Raw genomic sequence first — 9,693 nt, 5'->3', positions numbered from 1 at the left:
AATGCTACTTGATTCTAGGAGATTATGGATTTTTGTTTGTGTCTTGTCTGTGGACTTCCTCTGTGATGGCTCTATCAATTCAATACATTTGTGTTGGGAGTAGGTGTTGTTAAATAAATATTGGATGCTTTGAAAGTGGTTGCTTATTTTTTTTTTTGTGAAAATGGAGGACACTTCCTTCACTCTCTATGTAGTGGGTCAATTTTGCCAGATTATACTGATGCCAATGCATTTTGTTTTCATAACATCATGAGTGAATGGCCTTGACAAGAGAACACTGTGGTGCATTTGTAGTTCTATGAGCATTTGCACATCAAAATGCACTTGATGACAGTTAGTTATTGAAATATTGAGTATATTTACTGTATTACTGTAATTTATTCATGTATTTTGCCAGATTATGGTGATCCTGGGGTCGTGATGATGGGGCCCTTGAATATTGTTGCCCCGGGTACTAGTGTTGTCAAAAATATCGATATTTCGATAAGTATCGATACTGACGAATCTGAAACGGTTCCAATACCCATGTCCCACGTATCGATATCAGCTGCGCGTTCCCGCTCTCTTTCTCTTTTCCGACAGNTATGCTTCATGCGCGTGCTTCTGATGAGGCGTCCAATAAATGAATGTACAAACAATTAAATAATTAAACAAATCATTAAAAAAAACAAGCACATTAACAAACAAACAAACAATTACATAAATAATATATATATATATATATATATATACACACATGGGAAGGAACGAACGACAAACAATCAAATGCATTGTTTAAACGACAACAGAACCAATCGACCAACTAACAAACGAACAAAATAGTCCATCTACCTTTGACGAACGATAAAAGCGAGACGCTCGGCGAACACAGTCCCCACACCTACCCAGAAATTATTGCAGTCGAGATCCCCACATTTGGGGGAATTCTGCAGAAAAGTCAACACAACCTGAGTGCAATTGCCCCGAGCCTCGTCCTGGGGTGAACCCGCCTTCGTGATCATGGTGTCTCCCCTGCCAGGGTAAGTATGATTTAAGCACTCAATCGGGCGCCAGAGATCCCTTACTTGCCTCATGCCTATATCACATCAACCGCATGACCCCAAGCGAGCGGTTCGGCAACTGCAAAGTTCCAGTTGGCTGCTCTGTAGAAAAACCGTCGGAAAGCGCCCAGAGGCGGACAGTCCACAAAACACAACATATACATGGATAGATAAATACATAAATAATTAAACGAACAGTCCACATATTCTGAAAGTGTTTCGTTTGCTGCTGGAAACCCTTACTCTCTCCATCTCACTAGACCACGTAAACCAGGCGCAAGCGTGTCTAATAGGAACTTCGCTCTTCGACACACAACTATCCGCATAGCCTACATGTAGGGCTATACACGTACACAAACAAATGCGCGTGCGTGCACTTATGTTGGCCTACGCAAAGCTTGGGAAAAAAGAAAGTCACGTGACATATTAGACTTCGGGTTTCCTGAACGCTTCTTTTCAACACACGGTTTTGAACCCCGAAAGGGGAGTGCACCGTTCCTGGAAACACTGCAATACCAGGTCGATGCGTGGAGTGGGCGGAGCAAGCCCCGCTTCCAGCTCCGCGCTTCAAAAATCCATTTAATATATGGTCCCCATATAGGGGACGTATCAGATATTAAACTGATAAGAACACGCATACCTACACTTGGATCTTAGCCAAAAGGCCGAGAAGCGATGCCCACAATGGGCGGCGAGTGGGAGAGCCCGGGCCGGCACTGACTATTGCGGTGACGGTGCACATGCGGTTTAAAGGTCACAATCAAATGCATCGTTTAAACACTAGAATCAATCGACCAATTAACGAACGAACAAATAATGAAAATAGAACAATAGAAAAATAAAGGTCAGCGTGGCCTGGCAGAATCTCCATTCAAGATGCGTTCTATACTCTGCGGCGCTTCTGATGAGGCGTCCAATAAATGAATGTACAAACAATTAAATAATTAAACAAATCATTAAAAAAAACAAGCACATTAACAAACAAACAAACAATTACATAAATAATATATATATATATATATATATATACACACATGGGAAGGAACGAACGACAAACAATCAAATGCATTGTTTAAACGACAACAGAACCAATCGACCAACTAACAAACGAACAAAACTAGTCTCTCTTCCTTTGACGAATGATCAGGGGAGAGCGCGAACGCAGTCCCCCACTACCAGAAATTATGCAGTCGAGATTCCCACATTTGGGGAATTCGCAGAAGTCAACACAACCTGAGTGCAATGGCCGAGCCTCGTCCTGGGTGAACCGCCTTCGTGATCATGGTGTCTCCCCTGCCAGGTAAGTATGATTGACTCCATTCGGGCCAGAGATCCCTTACTTGCCTCTGCGATGCACATCAACGCTGACCCCAAGCGAGCGTGGTGCTGCAAATCTGTCTATTAGAGTGGCGCGAGTGAGTGTCCTCTGTACGACACCTCTATACTGAACATCTCATCTACGAGCACCGCACAAACAAAGCAGTGAGACATATATACATACTTAACTTCTACATCTAGTCCACCTCTCAAGTGTCTTCGTTTGCTCTTAGCCTCTCTCCACTCACGGTAGTTACCGAGCCTGATTACTCTATCTCAAGCCGTCTAATAAGGACCGTGCGCTCGGCTCTTACATTACACAACCGACTTATCCCCTACAGATATAGCACACGTGACACTGACAATATACAAAGAAATAGCGCTTCTGCGACATTGAATCCAGCGGCTAGGAGATTGCTCCACAAAGACTTTGTGGCCAAAAGGAAAGTCACGTGACATTATTAGACTTCGGGTTCTCCGCACATGTATGACCGCCGTTCGCGTTGTGTGCAAACCACACACTGGTGGTTTACCCACGTGAAAGGCAGATTGCGACCGTTCCTGGAACAACACCTGCGCTTAACAATACCAGGTCGCTATTGCCCCGTGTGAGTTGAGATCGGACGCAAGCCGCCCACGCTTACCATGCTCCGCAATTCCAAATCATTCCAGTGGTTTTAACCCTATATGGTCCCGCGAACTATTAGAGGGATCGTATCGAGATTATTAAGCACCTCGCTCAACAGATACTTACAGCTTGATCCTCTTAGGCCCATATTTATTAGGTCAGCGATCCACCCCAGCGGAAGAGCCCGGTCCCGGCGGAGTGACCTCTCGGTTGGTGCGTCTGCATTCTATCCCTCCAACCTCAATCAAATGCATCGTTTAAACACTAGAATCAATCGACCAATTAACGAACGAACAAATAATGAAAATAGAACAATAGAAAAATAAAGGTCAGCGTGGCCTGGCAGAATCTCCATTCAAGATGCGTTCTATACTCTGCGGCGCTTCTGATGAGGCGTCCAATAAATGAATGTACAAACAATTAAATAATTAAACAAATCATTAAAAAAAACAAGCACATTAACAAACAAACAAACAATTACATAAATAATATATATATATATATATATATATACACACATGGGAAGGAACGAACGACAAACAATCAAATGCATTGTTTAAACGACAACAGAACCAATCGACCAACTAACAAACGAACAAAACTAGTCTCTCTTCCTTTGACGAACTGATCAGGAGGAGAGCGCGAACACAGTCCCCCACTACCAGAAAATTATGCCAGTCGAGATTCCCAACATTTTGGGGACAATTCGCAGAAGTCAACACAACCTGAGTGCAATGGGGCGAGCCTCGTCCTGGGTGAACCGCCTTTCAAGTGATCATGGTGTCTCCCCTTGCCCAGGTCAAGTATGAGTTGAAACTCCATTCGGGCCCAGGAGTATCCCTTACTTGCCTCTGCGACTGCACATTCAAACGTCTGAGTCCTCCAAGCGAAGAGAGTTCGGCCAACTGCAAGTTTCCAGTTGAGTGCTCTGGTAGAACTCCGTCAGGATAAGCGCCCCAGAGGCGACAGTCCACAAACAAAACATAGACACCGGATAGATAAATACATAAATAATTAAACGAACAGTCCACATATTCTGAAAGTGTTTCGTTTGCTGCTGGAAACCCTTACTCTCTCCATCTCACTAGACCACGTAAACCAGGCGCAAGCGTGTCTAATAGGAACTTCGCTCTTCGACACACAACTATCCGCATAGCCTACATGTAGGGCTATACACGTACACAAACAAATGCGCGTGCGTGCACTTATGTTGGCCTACGCAAAGCTTGGGAAAAAAGAAAGTCACGTGACATATTAGACTTCGGGTTTCCTGAACGCTTCTTTTCAACACACGGTTTTGAACCCCGAAAGGGGAGTGCACCGTTCCTGGAAACACTGCAATACCAGGTCGATGCGTGGAGTGGGCGGAGCAAGCCCCGCTTCCAGCTCCGCGCTTCAAAAATCCATTTAATATATGGTCCCCATATAGGGGACGTATCAGATATTAAACTGATAAGAACAGATTACTACTCTTGATCTGTAGCCAAAAGGGTGACATTGAAACAGAGAGCGATGCCCACTATGGGCGGCGAGCAGGACGTGCCCGGTCCAGCACTGAGTATTGCAGGGACGGGTGCACCATGCGGTTTAAAAGTCCACAAATCAAATGCCATTGTTCTAACATAGAATCAATTCGGCCCAATTAACGAACCAAAAAATAATTAAAATAGAATAAAACAGGTCGGCCTTGGCCTGCAGAATTTCCATTCAACGTATGCGTTTCTAGTACTCTGCGGCGCATTGCTGATGAGGCCGTCCAACAAATGGAATGCACCAAACAATTAAAGTAGTAAACCAATCATTAACAAACACAAGCACACCTTAACAAACAAACAAACAATTACATAGATATATATAGTAAATATTTATTTATATCATCACAAGGAAAAAAAAGACACGATGACAAACAATCCAGAATGCATTGTTTAAACGAACAACCGACACCAATCGACCAACGAACAAACGAAAAAACTAGTCTCTCTTCCCTTTGACCAATCCATCAGAGGAGAGCGCGAACCAGTCCCCCACTACCAAAGCAATTATGGCAGTCGAGATCAGCCACATTGAGGGAAATTCGCAGGACAAGTCAACACAAACCTGCGCATGCAATGGGCAGTCAGAGCCTCGTCCTGGGGTGGAACCGCCTCTCGTTGATCCATGGGTGTCCTCTCCTGCCAGGTAAGTACTGCTCCTCGACTCCTCTCGGGGGCCAGAGATCCGTTACTTGCCTCGTGCGATCGCACATCGAACGCTGACCTCCAAGACGAACGCGTCGGACAACTGCAAGTTACCAGTTTGAGTGCTGCTGTAGGAACCCCGTCGGAGGAAAGCGCCCCAGCAGGCGATCAGTCCACATAACAAACATAGGACCATGGATAGATAAATACATAAATAATTAAACGAACAGTCCACATATTCTGAAAGTGTTTCGTTTGCTGCTGGAAACCCTTACTCTCTCCATCTCACTAGACCACGTAAACCAGGCGCAAGCGTGTCTAATAGGAACTTCGCTCTTCGACACACAACTATCCGCATAGCCTACATGTAGGGCTATACACGTACACAAACAAATGCGCGTGCGTGCACTTATGTTGGCCTACGCAAAGCTTGGGAAAAAAGAAAGTCACGTGACATATTAGACTTCGGGTTTCCTGAACGCTTCTTTTCAACACACGGTTTTGAACCCCGAAAGGGGAGTGCACCGTTCCTGGAAACACTGCAATACCAGGTCGATGCGTGGAGTGGGCGGAGCAAGCCCCGCTTCCAGCTCCGCGCTTCAAAAATCCATTTAATATATGGTCCCCATATAGGGGACGTATCAGATATTAAACTGATAAGAACAGATATACAACTTTGAATTTCTTTAATTCTTAGCAAAAAGGGCCGAGAATGATGCTCCCACGTATGGGCGCGGCGAGCGGGAGAGGCCCGTCCGGCACGTGAACTAATTGCATACAATCGGGCTGGGCGTGCACATGCGGTTTAAAGGTCACAATCAAATGCATCGTTTAAACACTAGAATCAATCGACCAATTAACGAACGAACAAATAATGAAAATAGAACAATAGAAAAATAAAGGTCAGCGTGGCCTGGCAGAATCTCCATTCAAGATGCGTTCTATACTCTGCGGCGCTTCTGATGAGGCGTCCAATAAATGAATGTACAAACAATTAAATAATTAAACAAATCATTAAAAAAAACAAGCACATTAACAAACAAACAAACAATTACATAAATAATATATATATATATATATATATATACACACATGGGAAGGAACGAACGACAAACAATCAAATGCATTGTTTAAACGACAACAGAACCAATCGACCAACTAACAAACGAACAAAACTAGTCTCTCTTCCTTTGACGAATGATCAGGGGAGAGCGCGAACGCAGTCCCCCACTACACAGCAAATTATGCAGTCGAGATTACACCACATTTGGGGAATTTTCGCAGAAGTCAACACCAACCTGAGTGCAAATGGACGAGCCTCGTCCCTGAGTTGAACCGCCTTCGTGATCATCAGCTGTCTCCCCCCTGCCCAGGTAAGTAATGATTGACTCCATTCGGGCCAAAGATATCCCTTATACTAACCCTCTGCCAATGGCTCATCAAACGCTGACCCCAAGCGAGCCCCCAAGCGAGCGTTCGGCAGGCAACTGCAAGTTTCCAGAATTGAGCATTCTTGTAGAAACCCGTCGAAAAGCGCCAAGAGGCGGACAGTCCACAACCAAAACATAGACATGGATAGATAAATACATAAATAATTAAACGAACAGTCCACATATTCTGAAAGTGTTTCGTTTGCTGCTGGAAACCCTTACTCTCTCCATCTCACTAGACCACGTAAACCAGGCGCAAGCGTGTCTAATAGGAACTTCGCTCTTCGACACACAACTATCCGCATAGCCTACATGTAGGGCTATACACGTACACAAACAAATGCGCGTGCGTGCACTTATGTTGGCCTACGCAAAGCTTGGGAAAAAAGAAAGTCACGTGACATATTAGACTTCGGGTTTCCTGAACGCTTCTTTTCAACACACGGTTTTGAACCCCGAAAGGGGAGTGCACCGTTCCTGGAAACACTGCAATACCAGGTCGATGCGTGGAGTGGGCGGAGCAAGCCCCGCTTCCAGCTCCGCGCTTCAAAAATCCATTTAATATATGGTCCCCATATAGGGGACGTATCAGATATTAAACTGATAAGAACAGTATACTACACTTGCTCTTAGCCAAAAGGCCGAGAAGCGATGCCCACTATGGGTGGCGAGCGGGAGAGCCCTGGCCGGCACTGACTATTGCGGTGGCGGTGCACATGCGGTTCAAAGGTCACAATCAAATGCATCGTTTAAACACTAGAATCAATCGACCAATTAACGAACGAACAAATAATGAAAATAGAACAATAGAAAAATAAAGGTCAGCGTGGCCTGGCAGAATCTCCATTGAAGATGCGTTCTATACTCTGCGGTGCTTCTGATGAGGCGTCCAATAAATGAACGCACAAACAATTAAATAGTTAAACAAATCATTAAAAAAACAAGCACATTAACAAACAAACAACTACATAGATAATATATATATATATACATACGTGGAAAAGAACGAACGACAAACAATCAAATGCATTGTTTAAACGGCAACCGAACCAATCGACCAACTAACAAAAACAGTCTCTCTTCCTTTGACAAACGATCAGGGGAGAGCGCGAACGCAGTCCCCCACTACCAGAAATTATGCAGTCGAGATTCCCACATTTGGGGAATTCGCAGAAGTCAACACAACCTGAGTGCAATGGCCGAGCCTCGTCCTGGGTGAACCGCCTTCGTGATCATGGTGTCTCCCCTGCCAGGTAAGTATGATTGACTCCATTCGGGCCAGAGATCCCTTACTTGCCTCTGCAATGCAAATCAACGCTGACACCAAGCGAGCGTTCGGCAACTGCAAGTTCCAGTTGAGTGCTCTGTAGAACCCGTCGGAAAGCGCACAGAGGCGACAGTCCACAAACAAACATAGACATGGATAGATAAATAAAAAACTAATTAAACGAACAGTCCACTTATTCTGAAAGTGTTTCGTTTGCTGCTGGAAAGCCTTTCTCTCTCCATCTCGCTAGACCACGTAAACCAGGCGCAAGCGTCTTTAATAGGAACTTCGCTCTTCGACACACAACTATCCGCATAGCCTACGTGAAGGGCTATACACGTACACAAACAAATACGCGTGCGCGCACTTATGTTAGCCTACGCAAAGCTTCCAAAAAAGAAAATCACGTAACTTATTAGACTTCGGGTTTCCTGAACGCTTCTTTTCAACACACGGTTTTGATCCCCGAAAGGGGAGTGCACCGTTCCTGGAAACACTGCAATACCAGGTCGATGCGTGGAGTGGGCGGAGCAAGCCCCACTTCCAGCTCCGCGCTTCAAAAATCCATTTAATATATGGTCCCCATATAGGGGACGTATCAGATATTAAACTGATAAGAACAGATTGAGTTAACACACACTGCACGTGAACGCATAACAACAGAGCCCCGCCTCCTCTCACAGACTTGACTCGTTTGCGGCAGTTAAATAATGTTAATGTAGAAAAGATGGCCAGTCTCAGTAACACATCTGGCGTGGTGCACGCTCGTTACACTTCCCGTGTTTACCATAGCGATCCATGTATGTGCGCTGATCAATAATTTTATCCACTCGTTTCATTCGCCATGGTTATATGTTGTTTATGTTTTTACAGAGTCTCCGCAACAGTTCTCATGTTTAATGCACGTGTTTCTGTCTTTATGTGCGCTCATCAATGATTTCATCCACTCGTCTCGTTCGCTCTGGTTAAATTGATGTTTGAAATAATGCTGGTGCGAGTAAAGTCACCGCAACAGTTCTCATGTTTAATGCACGCGTTTCTGTCTTTATGTGCGCTCATCAATGATTTCATCCACTCGTCTCGTTCGCTCTGGTTAATTTGATGTTTGAAATAATGCTGGTGCGAGTGAAGTCTCCGCAACAGTTCTCGCGTGTGATACACGTTTGCACTCCCGTGTTTACCATAGCGCTCTATGTATGTGCGCTCATCAATGAATTCATTTCATCCACTCATGTCATTCGCTTGTTCGTTAAAAGTTGTTAATGTTAGAAAGATGCGGAGTCTCTGCAACAGTTCTTGCGTTTAAGTTTGCGTTTCTGTCTATATGTGCGCTGATCAATGATTACAGTATGGGCCTATGTGAATAAAAGCCAATTTAGCCAAATAAAAATGTAGGCTATTAACTAACATTAACGAACAATGAATGAGCAATACATTTATTGAAGTATTTATTAATCTCTTTTAAATGTTAGTTGAAAAATACAACAATTTATGTAAGCTCCCCTGTTGAAAAATCCAGTATATGCTGGGTAAGGTATGTTTTGATCAATGCTGGTTTGATCTTAAACCAGCTAAGAACCATCTTAAATCAGCATATGACCATCTTAAACCAGCACATGAACAGTTTAAATCAGCACATCAAAACATACCAAACCAGCATAGGCTGGTTTTTTCAACAGGGTCTGGTCCATTAATACTGACAAATACAACTTTAATTTTAAATAGTAAATGTATTCGTAAAATTAACATTAGATTAACAATTAATAAATAATGTAAAAATATATACCTCATTGTCTAGTCTTGTTCAATTTAACTTCAAATAAATTTTAAAAAG

General features: G+C 43.8%; 6 non-coding genes and 3 pseudogenes across 6 annotated transcripts; all 9 read right to left on the bottom strand.

The window, feature by feature from the left end:
* Positions 1-1,522: 1,522 nt before the first annotated feature.
* On the bottom strand, positions 1,523-1,717 carry LOC130549885 (U2 spliceosomal RNA). Its single transcript, XR_008962290.1, has one exon. It is a non-coding gene; the product is annotated as a U2 spliceosomal RNA (small nuclear RNA).
* A 467-nt stretch (positions 1,718-2,184) lies between these two features.
* Positions 2,185-2,348, bottom strand: LOC130549889 (U1 spliceosomal RNA). The gene has a single exon (XR_008962293.1). It is a non-coding gene; the product is annotated as a U1 spliceosomal RNA (small nuclear RNA).
* A 1,267-nt stretch (positions 2,349-3,615) lies between these two features.
* Positions 3,616-3,792, bottom strand: LOC130549891 (U1 spliceosomal RNA; annotated as a pseudogene).
* Positions 3,793-4,295: 503 nt separating this feature from the next.
* On the bottom strand, positions 4,296-4,487 carry LOC130549886 (U2 spliceosomal RNA). The gene has a single exon (XR_008962291.1). It is a non-coding gene; the product is annotated as a U2 spliceosomal RNA (small nuclear RNA).
* A 1,189-nt stretch (positions 4,488-5,676) lies between these two features.
* LOC130549887 (U2 spliceosomal RNA) lies at positions 5,677-5,879 on the bottom strand (annotated as a pseudogene).
* Positions 5,880-6,364: 485 nt separating this feature from the next.
* On the bottom strand, positions 6,365-6,543 carry LOC130549890 (U1 spliceosomal RNA; annotated as a pseudogene).
* Positions 6,544-7,053: 510 nt separating this feature from the next.
* LOC130549892 (U2 spliceosomal RNA) lies at positions 7,054-7,245 on the bottom strand. Its single transcript, XR_008962294.1, has one exon. It is a non-coding gene; the product is annotated as a U2 spliceosomal RNA (small nuclear RNA).
* A 444-nt stretch (positions 7,246-7,689) lies between these two features.
* On the bottom strand, positions 7,690-7,853 carry LOC130549884 (U1 spliceosomal RNA). The gene has a single exon (XR_008962289.1). It is a non-coding gene; the product is annotated as a U1 spliceosomal RNA (small nuclear RNA).
* Positions 7,854-8,330: 477 nt separating this feature from the next.
* Positions 8,331-8,523, bottom strand: LOC130549888 (U2 spliceosomal RNA). Its single transcript, XR_008962292.1, has one exon. It is a non-coding gene; the product is annotated as a U2 spliceosomal RNA (small nuclear RNA).
* Between the last annotated feature and the right edge of the window lie 1,170 nt (positions 8,524-9,693).

Source organism: Triplophysa rosa, unplaced genomic scaffold, assembly GCF_024868665.1.
Source record: "Triplophysa rosa unplaced genomic scaffold, Trosa_1v2 scaffold18_ERROPOS2547663, whole genome shotgun sequence".
Classification (NCBI taxonomy): Eukaryota; Metazoa; Chordata; class Actinopteri; order Cypriniformes; family Nemacheilidae; genus Triplophysa; species Triplophysa rosa.
Note: the sequence above shows the minus strand (reverse complement) of the source record. Positions and strands in the feature narration are given on the sequence as shown.